Genomic DNA, 20845 nt, shown 5'->3' on the forward strand with positions numbered 1-20845 from the left:
CTAATGCATTTCTAAATTTAAAATATAGCTCTTGAGGAAACTCAGAAAATCTTTAGCATATTGCCAAGTAGGCATAAGACAAATATAAATACTAGAAGTTCTTAAGGTGGGACAAATAAAAATAAGATATAATATCTAAGGTCTATTGTTCAATGTGTAGTTGAGAATGCACTAGAGCCTTACATTACAAAATAAGCCAAATTCTTTCACATCTGAACTACATAGAACTGTTTGAAGTCAGTTTGTCCTTATATGAATTTTCTAGCTGTATGCAAAAGGGGAGGAAGGAAAGTGTTTAATTTTTTTATTGTGTGTTTTTGCCAAATACAGTGACATCAATGAGTCACAAGTGAATTAACTCTATGCCTGCTCTTTATTATTGCTACAGTAACTGCTTTTTGAGTAAATAAAAAGGAAATCAGGTGACCTACGTTAACTTGCCAGTTACTAAGAGAACATCTGCAAACTCAGTACTTCTTCTAAAGGAGGTGCGGGCTAACTGACGAGCCGTTCTTTTGTCGGTGAGATAGTGATAGGTGGTGGCAATCAATATATTAATCATATGGAATAAATCATAGTTACTATTGCATACACAAATCGACTGAGGTGAACCTCAAAGGAGATAATGGCAGAGTGGCAGTTCATTAGCCTATGCAGACTAATTAAACATCTAATTAGATTCTTACTAGGAAATATCTTTAAGTGATTATGAATCCAAAGTGATTCAGTGAGCCCACAAATTAGATTATCTAGATCTTAAATTCTCATAAAAATAATGGTGTTTGAAGAACTAGCTTGGTCTCAAAATATATTACATGATAAGCTCAGGATTTAATTAGATGTCACTTATTTCTTCATTTATTAATTAAGCAGTCAATTCTGGGATCCCTATTTTTTTTTCCTCACTGAGGTTTTAAACTCATCACCATATACTGAGAGCTTCCTGTAAGTCAGACACCAGGCCGAGCAATGGACACACATCACATTTGGTGACTGTTTACAGTGGTGCTTGAGGCCGAGGCCATCGTTCCCCTTTTTCACACATGAGAAAGCCGAGCCTGAGAGTGAGATGCCTGCCCGCGACACTGGAGTTAGAACGTGGAACAACCATGCTCTATTCTAATGCAAAATGTGGACCCATTTGGTGTTAAAGTACTAATTCAATTTTCTCTAAATGATATTGGTTCCACTCATTTTTTTCCCCAGTGATATGCTCTTTGAGAGCTATTTATAGTTACTTTTCAGGTGCCTACTTTTCTTGTAGGAACTATAATCTAACTTAGTACAGTGCGGGCTTTTGGCACAACATCATTTCCTCGATCAGGTGAGTCTTAGGGCAGTGTGCCCCTCGGATCCTGTTGTTTATAGCAGGGTTTCCCAAGCGTGCATTACTAACATTTGCACCACATTATTTTTGTTTGTTTTGTGGGGCAGCCCGGTGCATTGTACATGTTGAGCGGCATCTCTGACCTTTACCCACTGGATTCCAAGAGCAAACCTAATTTTGACAACCAAGGATGTCTCTAGACTTTACCAAACGTCCCCTGTTATGCAAAATTGCCTTTGGTTGAGAATCACTGGTTTATAGGGTCAAGAAATTTTATCGACTCCGTTATTCATCACAACTGTTAGCACCACTGCACTGCAGTAGAAGTGCTCTACAGTGGTTGTCAGAGGGAAATTGCACTGGGCAAAGTTAAACAGGCAAGGCAGACTTTACTCATGACTACTGCAGTGGAAAGAGAGTGAACTCAGCTCCACTAAAACAGAAGGCAGGAGGATTTTTAAGCACCGTGGTGAGCTGGGGGAAAAGCACTGGAGGGCGTCAGTGGGGACGTTGGTCCATATGCAACGTGTTTAGGCCCGCTGAGTTTGCTTAATTAATGCGTTTGGTAGTTAGGCACTGTCTTTCTGCTCTTTTCTTTTCCTTTTTTAAAAACTTTTTTATTGAATGTATTGGGGTGCCATTGGTTAATAAAACTATATATGTTTCAGGTGTACGATTCTATAATCAATCATTTATAATAGTCCCCTATATATTGTATTGTTTGTTCACCACCCCAAGTCAAGTCTCCTTCCATCACCTTTTATCTCCCCTTATAGCCTCTTTTACTTCCCCCTACCCGGTCTGATACCATTCTTTTGTCTGTGTCTATGAGTTTGTTGTTTGTTTGTTTTATGGGTTTTCTTAATCCTTTTTACCTTTTTCATGCAGGCCTGCAACTCCCCTGTTAATGATTTTATTTCAAAGGGACGGCTCCCAGGTCCTTGATAAAGACATTCCTGGGCTATAAAATTGGCCAGAGACTGGGGGAAGATTTATAGATTAAGGAAGTAGAGAATGAACTTACAACTTCAAGAATTTATTGTTTCAATCGCTTCTTGAAAACCCACTCTGTTCTCAGGTCTCTCTGTAACCTGCTGACTCTAGAGCAAGGAGACTCAACACCCCGCATGTATTTTCTCTACTCCGTAGTGTCCAGGAGAAACAAGAGTTCATTCAGTTACCCTTATCAGAAGGATGTAGGTTTTTGAATGCCAAGTTTGTCCGCAAAAGTACAGTATATTGCATTTTGCCCATGGGCTTCAATGAAGTTCCTCTCAATCTTGCCAAGCCTGACCCTTTAGGGTAGAAAGCTCGGGCATTATTCCCCCAGGCTTGGCCTCCCCAGCTTCCAGAGTGCTAGCTATTGGTTTGACTCAGAACTGGCAGAAATTTTAGAGCTCGTTGTGGAGAAAGAGATTGCTCCTGAGTTTATTTTGCTGTTTCAAGAATCCAGTGTGTTTCCTGAAGAGAATAACATTTCCTAAGTCTACAGAGAGGCGCGGCGTGGAAGCCTGAGACAAGGCAGGCAGCTGAGCCTTCAGGCTCTCATTAGTGATCTCAGTGAAAGTCATACCACGAAGTGATAGGGCTTTGGTCAGGCTGCAGGGTTGGGGCGGGGAAAGGAAAAAGTAAAGGTAGGGAGATTACTCATTCAAGATACAGTAAGATTTAAATAATTTCTTAGCAGCTTGCGGGTTTGGTCTTTTTTAGAGGGAAGGATCCCTGGAGGATTGTTGAATTGGTTATTGGAACCTTTCAGCAACAGTGACTATGTCCAGGGGTGGTAGCAACACTCTCAGGATAACTAATTCCAGGAGATGACTGAATAGTCACGTATTCAGTTTCCAGGCAAAAGCAATTTCTATTCTTATGCATTATATCTGAGGCAAAACATAGTTTGTAAATAAAATCACTAGAAAAAATGCAAAATTATCTCATAACCTGAGTAGCATAATCAAACCTTACTTGGCCTCTATGAGTTTTTCAACAAAACACACTATAGGTTATATAAATATTTAGAGCAACAAAATTAAAATCTATTCTAAATTTTATTTTGCATTACTTTAACTCACTGCATTTCCTGATTAAACCTCCTTTAAATCAAGTGGTGCATGCTAAAAATAACTCCTTGTTCTCAAGTATTTGTTTCTTATGATTTTCCATGGTTGAAGTTTCTATTAAATATTTTTTTCCCCCTCAGAATGCTGGTTTGTTTGCTTCTTGATAAGTCAAGTCAAAAACTAGAGCTTTTCTGAGTGGTAGTAAACCTCTGTACCAGCTCCCTAGATAGGTCGAGTGGTTTTTATGGGGTATTTTGTCTTGGTCCTTGAAGAGTCAAGGCAGATCACATCACTGCAAGTAGTCATCTACTTAAGCTTATTTTGAAGTGTGTGGTTTTTTTGTTTTTTGTTTTTGTTTTCCATTTTCTGTACATGTTCCAGGTGGGTAGTGGGCAGACATGTTAGATATGTCTTTGCATCCTTTTCTTTGGCCATGTGCCCAGAGGTACAGTAGGTTAAGCGAGCTGAAGGCAAGTGGTACCAGAGAAGGACTTGTATCAACAAGAAGAAGTGGAGGGCTCTTAATATTATAAATATAAATGTACTGATAACTATGAAAGCCTATATTTTTATTATATTTAACTGAAAACTGGCTACTTAGAACAACAGTAATGTTTTCTGTGGGTTTATATGCTCTGGCAATAATAGCACAGGGAATAGTGAGCAAATGAGATTATATTGTTGTTTTTAGATTCTTACATTTTACCTGAAGTGAGGCAATAATAATTAGAAGTAGACTGTGATAAATTAATGATGTAAATTGGCATAGTTAGAGCTACCATTAAAAAAATTATACAGAGATTATATCAAAAATGCCACAGAAGAAATAAAATAGAATATATGTTGTCTGTAAGAGTTGAACTCAATATAAAGACACCTATATACAAGGTATTTTGAAGTAAAAGGAAGGGAAAATAATGTGATATGCAAATAGCAATCAGAAAATAGAAGGCTGATGTAGCTATATTAAATCAGACAAAGTAAACTTCAAGACTAGGATTATTACTTGAAAAGGAGAAACATTTCATAATGATAAAAGGGCCAATATATTAAATGAAAATTCTTCTACATATGTATGCACCTGAAAAACTGAGGTTAAAAAACACAAAGCCAAAGGAGGCAGCATTAAGGAGAGAATACACGAATACTCAATCATAGCATTTTAACACCCATTCTTAGCAATTGACAGTAAAAAAATAAAACAGTAATCATATTAAAAACTTAAAAACACCATCCATCAAACGGATCTAATTCACATTTGTAGAATACTGTTCTTAACATCTGCAGCACACACATGTGCAGTATTTCTGGAGCGCTCACCACAATAGACCAGATGCTGGGCCATGAAAGAAGCTGTAACAGGTTGCAAAAGAAGGACATGTTATAGAGTAGTTTCTCTGAACACAATACGTACAGTAGAATTAAATTTAAATACATATATGTGTATATCTGGAAACTCCTCAAAAATTTGGGACTTAATTAATACATGTAAAGTAACTCATGAGTCAAAGAAGAATTCCCAGGGAAAATTAGAAAATACTTTGATCTAAAGGATAATAAAAATACAACATAATAAAATTTGTGGGATGAAGCTAGAGCGGTGTTTGGGAACAAATGAACATTTTTAAATGCTCATGTTACAAAAGAAGAAATACTTAAAATTAGTGATCTGCATTTTCACATTAAGAAGCTAGAAATGAAAGAGCAAATTGAAACTGAACTTAGTTAAAGGAAGGAAATAAACACAAGACAGAATCAATGCAATAGAAAAAGATAAAAAGTTAAAAGAATAGAAGTTATTACAAAAGATTAATCAAGTGAATAAACCCCTAAAACAGCTGACCAAGAAAAGGGAAAATGTAAGTTATCAATATTGGATTTGAAAGAGAGGATAATGCTATATGTCCCAAAGTTATTAAGAGAAATATAAGTGAATATTATGAAAAATGAACCAGTTTTAGATCAATAAATTCTACAATTTAGGTGGAGAATTTTCGTTAAAATCACAATTAATCAAAACTGACACAAGAAAAAATAAAAGATATGAACAGTCTTGTATCCAGTGAAGAAATTAAATTTGTAATTTAAAATCTTCCCATAGAAGAAACTCCATGCCCATGTGGCTTCACCGATTGATACTACCATAAATTTAAGGAGCAAAAAAAAAAAGTTACCAATCTTCTGCAAACTTTCATAAAATATAAGGGCACTGAGTACTTCCAGCCAACTTAATAAAGACATCATGATTCCCAAACTAAAGACATTAGAAGAAAATACATTCCATTATCCTTCATGAACAGAGATGAGAAACCATAACAAAATATTGACAAAGCAATTCCATTACATATGAAAAGGATAATTTATTATGAGCATTTGGAGTTTATCCCAGGAATTCAAGATTGGTTTAACATTCAAGAATTAATCATATATTGTACCACTAGTAGAAGAAAGGAAGAAATTATATGATCACCTAAAATGCTTATTAATCAGAATGAGCATTTGAAAAATTCAACACTCATTCATAATAAAAACTCTACAGCAAACATCATTCTTAGTGGTGAAATTCTGAATATTTTCCAGCTAAGATGGGGAACAAAGTATCAGAACTATTCAACATTGTACTGGAGGTCCTAGTCAATATAAAAAGACAAGAAAAAGATATGAAAATCATAACTGGTCAAAGGAATAATTAAAACTGCCTTTGTTCATGGAAGATATATGTATACGGGAAATCTTGACAAATCTAAAATGCAACTACTAGAAATAAGTGAATGCGGAAAGGTCATAGGTGTATAGGGCACAAGACCAAGTTTACACAAATCTATTTTTACATATATGCAGAAACAACTAGAAAATTAATTTTAGATACATTATTTATAAAAAGTACCCCCAAATATAAAATACTCCAGGAGATTTAATAAATTATGTGAAAGACTTATACAATGAAATTATAAGATTTTGTTTAGAGAATTTAAAGAAGATCTTTAATCCGTGTTTATGGCTTCAGTAACTCAATTTTATTAAGGTGTCAATTCTCCCAAAATTGATTTATAATTTAATGCAATCTCAGTCAGAATCCCAGCAGAGTGCATTTGGAGAGAGGGTCGAAATTGATAAGCTAATACTAAAATTACATGAAAATGCACAGAAGTTACTGTAATGCTCTTCTAATCCAGACAGTGATGCAGTGGCATATGTAAAGACAAATAGTGCAATGGATCAAAATGCTGTCCAGAAATAGACCTACACATAATGGTCAATTGATTTTTGATATGAGCACCAAAGTAATCATTGAGGAAATTCTTTGCAATAAATGTTACTGGAACTGGATCAAGCTATGTCACAAAATGAACATCAACTCTTACTCTCATTAGATGAACTATATTCTGGATTGCAATTGCTAAAATGTAAACCTTTTAAAAGCCAAAAATAGATTATTCTCATGAACTTGTGCCGAAAATGCTTTCTAACATATGGTAAAAAAGCACAAACCATTAGGAGAAAGACTGATAATTGGAGTTTATAAATATGTAAAACTTCTATTTGAAAGATACCATTAGGAAAACAAAATGGCAAGTCACAGGTAGGAAGAAAATATTCCTGACAAAAATTGTATTCCAACAAAAATATATTTGACAAAATATTGTTTATGGAGTATAAACACTGCTATCACACAATAAGAAAAAGATAAACTTCCCATTTAAAAAGAAGGAAAAGATTAGAACAGATAGTCTCAAGTGAAAATGTAAAAAATGAGTGATAAATATAAGGAAAAAGCTTAAAATGATAAGTTATCGGGAAAGGACAAATTAAAGCCACACTTGTCACTACAGGCAGACTAAATGTATAATACTAGTAAGACTAAGAACACCACATGCTGGTGAGAAGGTGAAGCAACTGGAATTCTTATACTTTGCTGGCAGGAGAATGAAGTGACCTTCAGTGTGGTCCTTTAGGGACCCAGGATCCCTCCTCTTGGCTCTGCATTCTGTGGTGTCTTCCTCATCAGCGAGCGGGAAGGGAAGGAGAACAGGGAAGATATTGTAGTCCAGGTCTGGAATGCACGCATGCAGCATCTGTCTACATGCGGTCACCCAGATATCATGGCTGTCCCTGATTACACTGAGGGCTTGGGATTCCTGTGTAGTCTAGGCGTGAGCCTAGGAGCAAAGTGCAAAGGGTTGGGTGAATGTCTAATGTCTAGCCTTCTTCACATTGCTACTTAGTCGTGAACAGATATGGGAGGCAATTTGTATCATGAGAACAGTAGCTTAAAGGTTGAACTGTTAGTTCTTGTAGTAAAGCCATGTTACCCAGACAAGGACTTTAAAATTCAGGGATTAAGAGCTTGGATTCAGAATTAGGTGATAATTTCTCAACCTAGTCGAACTTGTAATTAAACCAGTTCACGCAGTGGACGTTGTAAAATAGGCAGCTATTGATACACTTCTAGTTCTTAGAGATTGATTTTACTTTTGTAGAGTAGAAATCATGATACCTGCTCTTACATGCTCTAGTATCGTCCTGAAGATCAAATGAAATAGTGTCTCTGAACTTTGCTATGAAAAATAAATTGTTTTATTTCTTAGCTGGCTCTTTTTTCTATACATGTTTCATGATGTTTACATGAAACAGAGCTCTTTTTGATTATCATTATTTACTGTTGTTTTGTTTGTTTTTGTAGCTCAGAGATAAACTACTAATCTGAATCTTAAATACGTAAGTTACAAAATTTTTTTTTTTTTTTAATGAGAGAATTTCCACTCCCATAAGGTGTTCCTAAAAACATTTAAATGAAGGTTGAGACTAGGCCTGGATTCTGATTGCTTTGTTCTCTTTTCTCAGCTTTTTGGCCGAAGATCAAAGTCTTCTCTATCAAAGTAACTTTCTATCTCCCTTAGTGTCAGGATAAAAAAACGTCCTGCGCATGCCTTCTCTGAAAGCACTCTCCGTTCCCCAGGAAGGAGCAGACTGAACCCCTGAAATCCCGTCCAGAGCAAGGATTCTGTTTTAGTCCCCCAAGTGTTAACATTGTTTTAATATTCAGTTCCCCCTTGATTGCATAGATATTTTAAAAGTAGAAATCATTATTAATCAACGATTGAAAACCCCTAATTGCAATTGTTTTCATGATATCTGAATAAAGACCTTTTTTTCTGAGGAATTCCTTATTTTACAGATTTATTTTTCAAAAAATTACATATCAGCTCTTGTTTAAATTGCTTTTCTTTGGTTGTTCTAAATATGGAATTGAATTGGTGATATATTTAGACTCTTCTAGTGTTTGATTGCCATTGGATTCCTTAAGGTATGGTTATTGGAATTTGTAGCTTTTAACTCTAAAGATAGGCCGTCTCCAAGGTTTCTTCTAATAGATGCCTATGGCTTAGTTTTTAATAAATTTGACAGATTCTTGTCAGATATATGTGTATTTCCAGAGTGTGTTTCTGATTGGTGTTAATACAAGGCTGATGATCCTTTTTCCTTAAAGCATATTCCTTTGCCTTAATACATTAAAATTTGTTAAACAGATGTATATTAAATTTGTGAGTTGTATTGATTTTTAAGCTGCTCATTTTCTTATGGATGCTATTCTTCACCTTCTGTTTTTAAGTCAGCAAAGTTCTCCATTTTAATCTGACAGCATACGGCAGCCTCCATACTTCATTCCGTGGATGGGTTCAGGTGCTGTTTCCTGGATCTTCTTAAGTCACAGCGATAAGAACTGTGCATGAGGCCCTGGGGCAGGAAGCCTTTTCTGATATTTGTATAGTAACCCTCTCTCCATGCCCGATGATGTTTTAGTTCTTATCATCTGTCTATATTCCCAAACAGCAGTCTGAAGCTCATTTTCAGACCCCATTCTGACCCTTTTTAATTAATTTAGGGCCCCAGATTCTTTGGATAGGTCACCTTTTCAGTATCATATTTTTCTCTAATATCCAAGCAGCAATAATCTTGAGGACTCATTTTATATAATGGTAAGAAACTCAAGGATTTGTTTTATTCTCTAGCGAGTGTTCTTGAATTCCACGCATCTGATCTGGTTGCTGCTCATCCATCACTGTAGGCTAGGTGGCTTTCCCACTGTCTGTAATCATGTAGTTGTACTCGCCCTGTCTTAGCTGCTTGCTTTCCAGTTCAATGCAAAATATATCACAGGCTCTACAGTAGTCCATGAAGTGCAAGATACCAAGTTTGCAAACCTAAGACCTCAGGAGATTATGATGCAAAAGTGAAACTCTGTAACTGAGTGTCAGATATCACTGTTTAAGTCCATTAGTAATATCTTGCTCACAGAGATGTCTCACTGGCCTTTGCTCTAAGAATGGACCCAAAGAATGATATGGCAAGGAGGTATTCTGGCAAACTGGTGAAGAGGAAAAACTGGCTCACAAAACTGCCCCTGTCCTGACCCTATAGCATTTTCTGGAGTGCTCGGCACAGTGTCTGAACATGATGACACTCTACAAAAGGAAGCTGTTTTTCTGGCCCGAGCACTGTGATTATGTACTTTGAATAACTGGGCTAACTCTATTGTCAGACCCTTGACATTGACCTGCAGAATGGAAGTAAAAGCATAACATGAGTTCAGTCATTAATATTGGTTCCTAACATTATGACTGTTATTAGTTTTCTGTTCCTGGAGACTATTATACTCCTCCAAACAAGAGTTCTCCTTTTATAGGACCCTTATTTCTGGTGACGATGCATAAAAGAAGCCAAAAATTAAATTTACATCATAATTCCTGCTCATATTAAAGATAATCTTTTATATCATCAAATAAATTATTGCATTATGCACTTATTGAGCACATCATTTCTGTGCCATTTTTCAAAGAGCTGGAAATAAAATGATGATCAAAAGATGTACATAGTCTCTTCTCTTATGAAGCTATAGAGTTTAGAATCCGATGGGAATTGTACACTATTCACCACTGAATAGCACAAATTAAGATGTGATGTGTCACAAAGGAGAAGAAATAGATGCTATGAAACCAAATAATGCAGGATTGGACCAATGCAAGAAGGTCATGAAATGCTTTCATCTCAGTACAAAGCACTTTTATGTGATTTACTCCTCTGGCCTTAATACAGCTAATACATACATAGCTTGTATATATGCCTAAAAGTGTCATTCAAGTAGTCGCTCTCAGAACAAATAGAGTTCACCACAAAGACAAATTCTACCTTTTACTTTTGAAGCCATTAAATGATCAGAAATATTGAGCGTTGGAATTCTGAGGAAGAGGGGGTGGTCAATAAATTCTTTTTCTTTTCCCTCCATGTTTTGAAAGGAACTGATTCATAGGCACAGAAACCAGACAAATGGAGCCCTCAATAACAGCTGCGTTACTGATAAAATCTTGATTGGATGATGTGACATACTTGATGGCAGGTCGAGCTTTCAGTATTTCACTACGGAATTAAACGTGACCATCCAATGAGATGGAGCTGGACACATGCAGGTGTCCTGGATGGAACAGGGCCCACTGTTAGCGGCTTACCACAAGGTGGGGAGTGGGACAGAATGCAGTTTCTTCTAATTTACAGCAGAGTGAGACGCTCAAGCACGTGGGGAGGGGGGAGAAAGGCAGGTGAATGAGTCCAGGGTGATTCTATTAGAAATCAGAGCTCTGCGGGGCAGAAGTCCCCTCCCCACCCCAACCATGTCTTTTTGTACCCTTAACCTCCTGTAGCGCGCCAGAGTTGAGCTGGGCCCCCATGGAGAAAGACATGGTTGGGTCCTAGGAAGTCCTGCTCTTTACTTACAAAGTTAAGAATGACACTGCTCCTTTGTGTATCTGGTGGGGAGTTCAATTTTTATTTTAAAGCTGTGTTGTCCAATACGGTAGCCATTAGCCACATGTTGCTATTTAAGTTCAAAGTAACTAAGATCAAATGAATAAACATTACAGTTTCTCAGTAATACTAGGCACATTTCAAGAGCTCATAGCTAGATATAGCTGCGTCTGAGTATCTTCTTCCTTTTTGATTTTGGTCTAGGCATGTGATTTTCTAACATCTTCTTCTGAATTTTTTTTATTAGAGGGGCTCCTACAGTGAGAGATATAAAGTCATTCATCTCCGCATGTACTGAAAGCATCTAGTAGTCACACAAATCTTATGTATTATCCCCCCTCTTAGGCGATGAAATTATCACAGAGGTGTTGCATTGCCTGGTTAGACAAATGTAACCCAGGCCCAGACGGGCTCTGTCATTATCCTCCTTGGATTTCCTGTATATCCTCTCTAAATTGTTCCTTCTCTTGGAGTCGTAGGTCATGAAGGTCTTGACATGTTCCTTTAGGGCACTGGTGTGCTGGCAAGCTGGCTCTCTTAAAAACAAAACAAAAAAACAACTACCAGGAGGTCCTGATTTTTCGTGTTTGCCCATTTTTCAGTTATAAATACTCCCACTGTGGCTGACCTCATGCTGCTAACGATGTCTCTAAGTGCAGACACCTGGGGAAGATGTGGCTCTCATGGGCTGGGTGAGCTGCCTCGGCACAGCACTGCTTCGGCCTTAGAAAGCCTTCCGTCACCTGCACTTGTGGAGTTACATTGAAACAGGCCCAGTAACAACTCTGAGCTTTTGACACCAATTTTTTTGTCATTGTTGCTCAACTATAACCCCCGTTTTTGAAATCTCTTCCCAGAGCCACCTAGATTTTCAAGGTGCAGTTTCCCTGTCGTGCACATTTTAAAGGGGGCAAGAGCATGTATCTAAATACGTACCTAGGTCCTCTCACCCTTAGGGGAAGTCTCTCTGGTCTGTTTAGTTCTTGACCTGCTTCTTTTGGCCTCAGTGCTTTGGGCCTCCATCAGCCTTTCTAATCTGGGAATGACTAGAGCAAGGATGAGAATGAGGTAGTGTTTTTAGGCATAGATCTTGACTGTAATAAATCCTCAGAAATGCTAACTTTTATGGTTGGATGATTGTATATAATTTTTTTTTAATCCTGTACATCAAATCTACTATTTTAGATGTGAATAGATGGTGTCTCCTAAAATCTTTTCTTTCAAGAAAAGCAGCCTGCCAGACAGATCTAGGTTTTTTGTTTGCTTTTTGTTTTGTTTTTTTAAAACCCTAAGTCCTAAGTGTTTTCTTTGGACCATAATCATCAGTTCACTGAGTCTCAACTGCCCCCTTTTCTTTGATATATTGAAAAACATGTGCTTTTATTTGCTTTGACATTCCTTGAAAGGTGATCTTTTAAGTTGTTTTGAGACAAAACATCTTATTCCTAGATAACGGTTGATCCGGAGGTTATTTTGAAGGTTTATCTGTCATCTTCATTCTGCCTGTCTTTACACGTTTTGAACAATGATTTGTACACGTGACAGTTTATGACATTTGACTGGTACTATTTACTGCTTGTGCATGAAACTACTTGAAAGAGCAAAAATTTCAAAGCTGTATTAGCTCAAAATTGATAGAGCTGGTTAAACTTTAAACAAGTAAAACTATGTGCTTTTCCCTTACAATAACATCGTTGTTTCTCTTTATTAGCCATGCCTGTGGTTCTGATCTACAGCATGCGTTTTTTCCTGGGCTCATATTGAGGGATTTGGTAAACAATCTCCAGAATTCTCGTAGGCTATTGACTTTCTCTATTTCATTTTAACTAGATTTCCTAACTAGGATCCGCATATTGCTGCCATATGTCTTTTTCTCTAATATTTAACTGTGTCTTTTGTTTCCTCACTCTCGTGAGGGTACTAAAAGTAATGCAATGGTGATGATTATGACTTTGGGGCTCACTCACAGCCGTTTCTTTTACTATTTCCTATGTACTGGACCACACCAAATGGAACAGATGTCCCCTTCTTGAGCAGTTCCAACTACTTGGTCTAAGAAATGGATCCCAGTTCTCACTAAACTTTCCAGCGCTACATCGTATGCCTATCAGTTAATGTGCGGGTAATTAAGCCACTGAGTTCATTGTGTTTTTGTCTGAAATGTGGTTTAACAGTTTTACCCGAGATTCAGCAGCCTTAGTCTTCTAATTTTCCCCAAGCTGATGAGATCAGTTCATCAGGAGCTTTTTGAAAAATGGACGCCCGTAGAACCAGGAGGCCGCGCCGCCTGGGGCCCCGGAGGCCCCAGGGAGTTCTGGTACGCAAAATGTTCAAAAGCCACGAGTTTAAGGTGTCAATCTGGTGACTTTTTCAGGCATTCACTCAATAACATCTTATCTTTGACTATATAAAAGAAGATATTATAAAGAATTTTTTAAAAGTGTGATTGCTGGCAGGGAGGGGAGAGGATGGTTGGAAGTGGAAAAGAGTATAAGCGGGATAAATGATAATGGGGAAAAATACAATAAAAAAACTATGAAGAAAAGTAGATTACTGTAACAACATACAATAAATAGCCACATAATAAGCCACCATAATGTAAATAATACGGGAACACCAAGGGGGAACAACAGTCTTCCCGGCAGAAAGAGGAAATTTGCGAAGCTCGGGACAAGAGTCATTTTGGAAGTGGCTGAGACAAATCCATGCAGAGAACTAGTAACGAAGGGGCTGGAGAGGGTGGGTCATAAAATGCCCTGCAGGTGGGTGGGCCTGAGGGTGCTTTGATCCTTTATTATATGACTATGAAAATAGCACCTCTTGAGATCCCCTTTTCTTATATGACTTTGGCCCTGAAGGTATTTCTGATACTTCTTGTCCAGAACTACAGTTTTTCCTGGACCCCTGTCCTGTTCAGTCTTTCCTCACTTCAGGGCTTATACTCACCACATTCCTCCAGTTATTCGCTTGTCTTCACCTATTTATGATGCCGCTCTTACCAAAACCCTATTACCAAATCATTTTACCTACTTCATTACTTAGGCATCCAGTGTTGGTATAGACAAATGTGTACAACCTGCCTTGGACTCATGGAGCCCCACAAACTCTTTAACTAAAAGGGACCGTGAAGGAGGTGGCTGGCTGTCTGTCAGAGATCCTAACCCCCTTCCAAGGTGCAGAGTTATGGCCGTTCAGACCCCCTTGTACCCAGGTGGGTCACATGACACTTCCAGACCTTCTCCACAGAGGGCTCTCTCTTATCGTCTTCATTCTCCCTCTCCCCTGGTCTCCTTGCTGGATGATATTCAGGTAACTGAGCCACTTACTGGCAAGATGGCAGGGTCTCTCTCAGCCTGGATTCCTAAATGACTTCATAAAACAGAACTCCTTCCCTGCCCTCTCAGCCAAAAATTGGATCAATGAGTTAATATTTAAACAAGTGACTGAGATTCCATGGTTAACTATTACAAAAGTTAGTGTTACCATAACTCATACAAGAACCCAGTATGTTTTGAACAAGTGAGCCAGGGGAAAGGACTTCCAAGTTAATGCAGACACAGGTTTTATCATTTATGTGCCTGCGTGTAAAATCCTTCTGTGTTTCGGGGGGTGAGAAAATCTCTTATCTGTGAGCATGGAACAGATAGATCTGTTGGTTTCCCGGAACTGAAAAAAATGCAGACCTCGTGGCAATCAAGGGATAGCTAATGATGATGTGCTGGAGATTTAAATCCCACTTAATACCTCTCTCATTCATTGGTTAAAGGAAAATCTTAAATACAAATGAAATGACATTGTTTAACAGTTTTATTTAAATTTTACTTCTTAATATAGCTATTGGCTTAGGAATCTGATACTCTATTAAGAATCAAGTCATTAAGTGTTGAGTCTACATTATCCGTAATGGATCAGAGGAATCTGGATTTTATGGGTTACATAGGATTTAGTAACAGAATCAAGATTTAGAAAACTTAGAATCTGTATTCCCAGATTCCCAGTTGTGTACAGTTTTCACTATTCCATTTTGGCTAGCCACTTCAAGAAAAACAAACAAGTAGAAGAGTTTTCCTTCTAAAACACTAATGTTCTACATTCTGTATTGGGATCCAAATTCCTCTTAACACTGTGGCCCAGTGCAATTTAGCTTTCCTTTGGGAGGAGACAAAGAAATGATGAGTCTGTGATTCCAACGGAAAGAAGAGACAGTGCCTCCAGTTTTGCAATTCACATCTCTGCTTTGGAGCAACAGGCTAGCCAGGGAAATGTTAGACTAATGCAGAATCAAAGTAACAAATGTGCGGAGTAGAGATAAAGGTCCTTTGAGCTGGGCTGCTATACAATGATTCCAAAGCACTGATGTTAGATATCTAAAATGGGAGCATAAAGATTACTCAGATGTTGCAGATGCAGGGGGGTAAAAATAAAGTGTCAGAAATAGACGCTTGGACTTAGTATTAAAGAAGGACTTTCTAGCAGCCAAAGCAATCGGGAGATAGAATATCTAATTTTCTAACTAAGGTAAAGAACAACTGAGCTCAGTATCACTGACCGTGACAAACTGGTCAGGGGCTGAGGTAGAGGTGATTCAAATGGCAGGTGGGTAATTGTACTCAATGACATTTTCTTCCACAATGGTCTCTGCAGTCCCCTTCTAGCTTGGGATTCTGGGATATGCACATACACTTTGTCATTTAATGCTGTAAACTGCTGATATATCAGTCAGGCAAATTTTCTTCTCCTTTTTCTTAATATCTTATTTTCCCTTTAGTAAGTAATGCATGTTTTTTCAAAGAATTTGAAGATTTCTAAAATGTTGAAAAAAGTAAACATTTCACTGTAGTTTTGCCATCTGTATAATCAGGTTTCATAGCTGCAAACACAGAATAGGCCCAAGCTAGTTTACAGAGAAAAGGAATTCACCTGAAAACATTAGGTAGGGCCACTCTTCCTATCAGGCCCAGTAGACAAAATGCCAAGGAGCTATAAACTCTTTTAGGGGCCTATAAAAATGTCTTAATTTTTTTAAGATATGAAGAAAAAAAGTTGAAAAAAATTATTATATAGTATTATTATATCTATCTTTATGCCAATGCAAGTCATAGAGTCTATTACATACACATATACGGGTGCGTGTGCATGCATGTGCGTGCACGCGCATTATGGGGAGAAGGTCTGCTGAAGGCAAAAGTGCAGAGGATCACCTAAGGTCTTAAAGAAACGGAGGCCCAGGCTCGGAGGCTGCCCGCTCAGGAGCCCTGCGCTTCACCATGGCCACATGGGCACCGCTGCAGGACAACCCCCCGGTTGCTGACGCTGCACGAGCTCTGCCGCCCACACTGCTGACGTGGGCCTGAGGGTTCCTACTGTGCTCCGAATGCCTTTCAGAGTGGATTGTCAGGTGGAGTATGTGAATCACGTGCCGCTAAATCGAAGCCTTGTACAATGTCATCATCTTAGCAGAAAAGTCTAGGTCATACACTTCCAGCCTAACATTCTCAACAAAGGAGAGGGCTGTCTGGAGAAAGTCTAGCCATTTTAATATAATGAGAATTGTTTGCATGACATTGATGTAACCTGGCAGCCAAGGAGAGTGGACTGGACTGTGCACATGTGAACAACGATGACCTCACTCCACGAGTCAGTGGGGACAGTAGGCCCCATTGAGTGAGCATTCATACTGTGTGGCCGTCACGTTCAAAATGACTGAGCCAGTAGCAATGAATCTGCATCAAATTTTGTGTGAAGCTCCACGGAAACTATTTGGATGATTCAGAAGGCTTTCAGGGATGATTCAATAGTGCAGTCCAAATAAAAGTGTGGCACAAATGCTTCAAAGATGGTTGAGAATCTGTTGAAAGCGATCCACGTTCTGGAAGGCCTGCACCACGCAGAACACCTGAGAATGGTGAATGCGTATGGGCTGCAATCAACACAGATTGGCGACTGACAGTGTGAGAACTAGGAGCTGATCTGGGGATTCCAAAAACTACTGTGACTGAGATTTTGATGCAGGATGTTGGCATGAAACATGTCATGGTAAAATTTGTCCTGTGGCTTCTACGACCAGAGCAGAAGGAACATTGTGCTGCATTTGCTAATAACTTCATTCAGACCTCTCCCAATGTGTCAGATTTCCTCAAGAAGGTTATAACCAGAGATGAATGGTGGGTCTAAGGCTATGATCTGGAAGGAGCAGCAAAGTCGCAGTACGATCAGACCATGCTACCTGTTTTTTGATTGGGAAAGTGTTGTCCGTCACAAGTATGCTCCCCCAGGCCAAACGATTAATAGGGAGCACTACCTCAATGTTCTTTGTCAGTTGAGAGATGCAATACGATGAAAATGGCCATGGCTGTGGGCAAGTGGTGATTGGCCGCTTCATCACGACAGCGCGCCTGCTCATGCATCACATCTCATGCAGAGCTTTTTTTGCCAAACATCAAATCACCCACGTGCCTCAGTCCATCTATAGCCCATATTTGGTGCCCTGTGACTTCTGGCTTTTTCCAAAACTAAAATCACCTTTGAAAAGGAAGAGATTTCAGACCATTGATGAGATTCAGGAAAATAAGACAGGGCAGCTGATGGTGACGGGGAGAACTGAGTGAGGTCCCAAGGAGCCTACTTTGAAGGAGACTATCGTCCTATATACAATATTTCTTGTATCTTGTATTTTCTCCAATAAATGTCTCTATTTTCCATAGCACATGGATGGATACTTTCTGGACACACCTCATCACATATGCCTTTATATCCCTTATATACCTTCATGTAATGAAGACTGAGAAGTAGATTTCTGGCATCCATCCTGGTGATATGTAAACTTGAAAGGTGGGATATTTTCCAAACATAGGGGGATGTTCCAAATGTACTGAACAGCTAAAACTCCACCTCACAAAACTACCGCCTAAATATTGTTATGTTAGCATCTAGATTCTCTGGAATGCGTAGGTTTTGTTTTTCTCTAATAGTTCAAATGTAAGCTATAACTGCACTCACTGAATACTTATTATGTGATAGGTACTGTTAATACTATTTGAATCACCTAATTTTTTTTAAAGGTTTATTTATTTATTTAGAGAGAGGGAAAGGGAAGAAGAAAGAGAGGGAGAGAAACATCAATGTGTTGTTACCTCTCATGTGCCCCCTACTGGGGACTTGGCATGTGCTCTGACTGGGAATCGAACCAGCAACCCTTTGGTTCGTAGGTCAGCATTCAACCCACTGAGCCTGACTAGCCAGAGCTGAATCGTCTAATTTGATTTTTAATTTAAAATGGCATTTTGAGATAGGTAATATTGTTACTACTTTCCATGTTATAAATGAGGAAACTGAGGCTTAAGGAGACATGGAGATATAGTTACGTATTAGTGAAGATGGGATTTTATGCTGAGTCTTACCTGGTATACTACACATTTATATGTTCAGATATACAACTTTAAATCCTGCTTTTTACATTTAATATTTTGGGATAAGCCTTTTTAAATCTGAACTTTAAATTCTTTAATGGTGATATAATATTCCATCCATTTATTATAACAACATTTTCAAACATTTCTCTATTGTATTTAGTATATTTCCATATTTTTCCTATTTTAAATAGTACTGTAGTAATTCTTTATGTATACATTTAAAAAAATATTTAGCATTACTTCCCTAGAAGAGAAATTCAGAATTGGCATTACTAGATCAAAGGGTATGAAAACACATTTTTGAGAAGCCTGCACCACACTTTATTTCCTTTAATGGTGAAGAAATAAGCCCACTAATGCACTGATACATTCAATACATTCATTGCCTTCCTCCTATGTACTGGGTACGGTGCCTGTGATGCCATCACGAACACTTGACAGCCACTTACCTAAAAGGTACTATGGCTTAGAAAGTGTTAGAATAGGGTGTGACTGAGAAGAGCATCTTGTGTCAAATGTGTGTAGTGAGAATGGTTCCTAGATTTTCTGGGACAGGGCAGAAATGCTTCAGAGCTCTGAGGAGCTGTAGGAAGAGTGGCAGTCAGAGCAAAATCAAATGGCACCAAGCATGAGCGTTTTTTCCTCTTTGCCAATATGTTAGATGAAATATTGCTGATCATTTCCTTAATTGTTATTTCCTTGAGTACTAATGAAGTTGGACATTTTTCCATATGGTTGTAAGTTGTTTTTTTCATTGTGAAGTATTTTTCAATATTTTGGTACTTAGTGTTCATATAAATTAGAATTTTGAGGGGAGAAGGGGCAAAGGAATATTTCCATTCGTAGCGTATGCACAGACCCATAACGCAAGTTACTCTCTTTATAATAAATGAGCGTTGTGGTTTTGCCCCCTCCTTGTGGGCAAACGTGAAGAATTGTGGGTAGGAGTCAAGTGGCAGGACACCATTTAAAGGAAATCAGAGGATAGGACTCGGTAGTTCAAAATAAACCGGTTGTTTTCCCAGCCCAAGAGAATGAAAGGAGCATAACCCAGGGTCTGGCGCGGTGGCCCGTTGAACCTGCCCGCGCTCTCTCTCCCAGGGTGTACCTTGGCTTTAACAGATCTTGCCTCTACTGTTTGAACTCCTTTTGTGTGTCCCTAAGTTCTTCCCTGCGATAACTCAAAGACCCTTCTCCACCCTGTAACACCCCCAAAATCACCTTTAGCTGCAGGGGTTGCTGGAAGTGTTCCCAAGATTCATAAAAGCTGTGATACTTACAGTCATGGTTTATTAGAGGGAAAGGATACAGAGTTAAGATCTGCAAAGGGACATGGCACAGAAAAGAAAAACCCAGCTGCCAACTCTCAGGTTTCCCCTCCCAGTGGAGTTACATGGGACGTGCTTAATTCTCCCAGCAGCAGTGCCTGAAATGTGTGGTCAACCAGGGAAGCTCAGCTGAGCTTTGGTCTCTAGGGTTTTGTCGGGGATCAGTCATGCAATTTTATTAGGGGTCAGTCACATAAGCTTGTTGCACTAGGTAGTTGACCTCAGCTATTCCAACTTCAGACTCCACTGCCCCCAAGCCAAAACAGGTGTTCATTGTAAATATATCTGGTCAAAGTGCAGCAGCATAGGCTGCGGCCTCAGGCATATAAAAACTCTACCAGACAGACCATTCCAGAGGGTGTCTTCCAGGAGCTGACAGCGGGCCTTTCTTTGGAACGTGCAGGTTTGCCTAGCCCAGAACTGCTGAGCTGACCCTGGCCTTCCCAGTGGTTTAGGGGAATGAATGAGTTAATCCACGTAACTTACAATAGTGCCTGGCTCACGGAGGCAAATAAATAAGGTCAGTTCTACTTCCTTCTAGTGGAGCTCTGTGAGTTGAATAAAGCAGATTAATTGGGAACACAAAGAAGACATTGCTCCGTTCCATGGATCTTATGATGACGTATGTCCTCAAGTTTGGAACGATATGCATTACAAAGCATATTAAGTACTTTAGCTGGGGATGCTTTAGTAAGAGAAGATCCTAGTGAAACACCAGTCCTAACGTGCTGTCCTTTTGTCCTTTACAGAGCTCTGAAGCCAGCAAAGCAATATCCAAGAGCAGAGCTGTTTGAGGAATACAGCAAGAAAGCAGGTACAAGAGTGATTCTCAGTAACTAACACGATACTCATTTATATCGATGATTAATTCAAAATTATAGTCCCTATTATTTAAAAAACATTTTACAAAAATAC

At 38.7% G+C, this 20845-nt stretch overlaps 1 protein-coding gene across 4 annotated transcripts in view; it reads left to right on the top strand.

Moving 5' to 3' along the window:
• INPP4B (inositol polyphosphate-4-phosphatase type II B) overlaps nt 1-20845 on the top strand; it is a 544323-nt gene that overhangs the window by 243201 nt on the left and 280277 nt on the right. For all 4 annotated transcript variants that reach the window (XM_054562864.1, XM_054562878.1, XM_054562860.1 and 1 more), the window contains exon 3: nt 20680-20744. The gene's annotated coding sequence lies outside the window, so the exon portion shown is untranslated. The remainder of the gene's footprint in view (nt 1-20679; nt 20745-20845) is intronic.

Source organism: Pteronotus mesoamericanus, unplaced genomic scaffold (assembly GCF_021234165.1).
Source record: "Pteronotus mesoamericanus isolate MK-2021 breed Mesoamerican mustached bat unplaced genomic scaffold, CSHL_Meso_final contig_163, whole genome shotgun sequence".
NCBI lineage: Eukaryota > Metazoa > Chordata > Mammalia > Chiroptera > Mormoopidae > Pteronotus > Pteronotus mesoamericanus.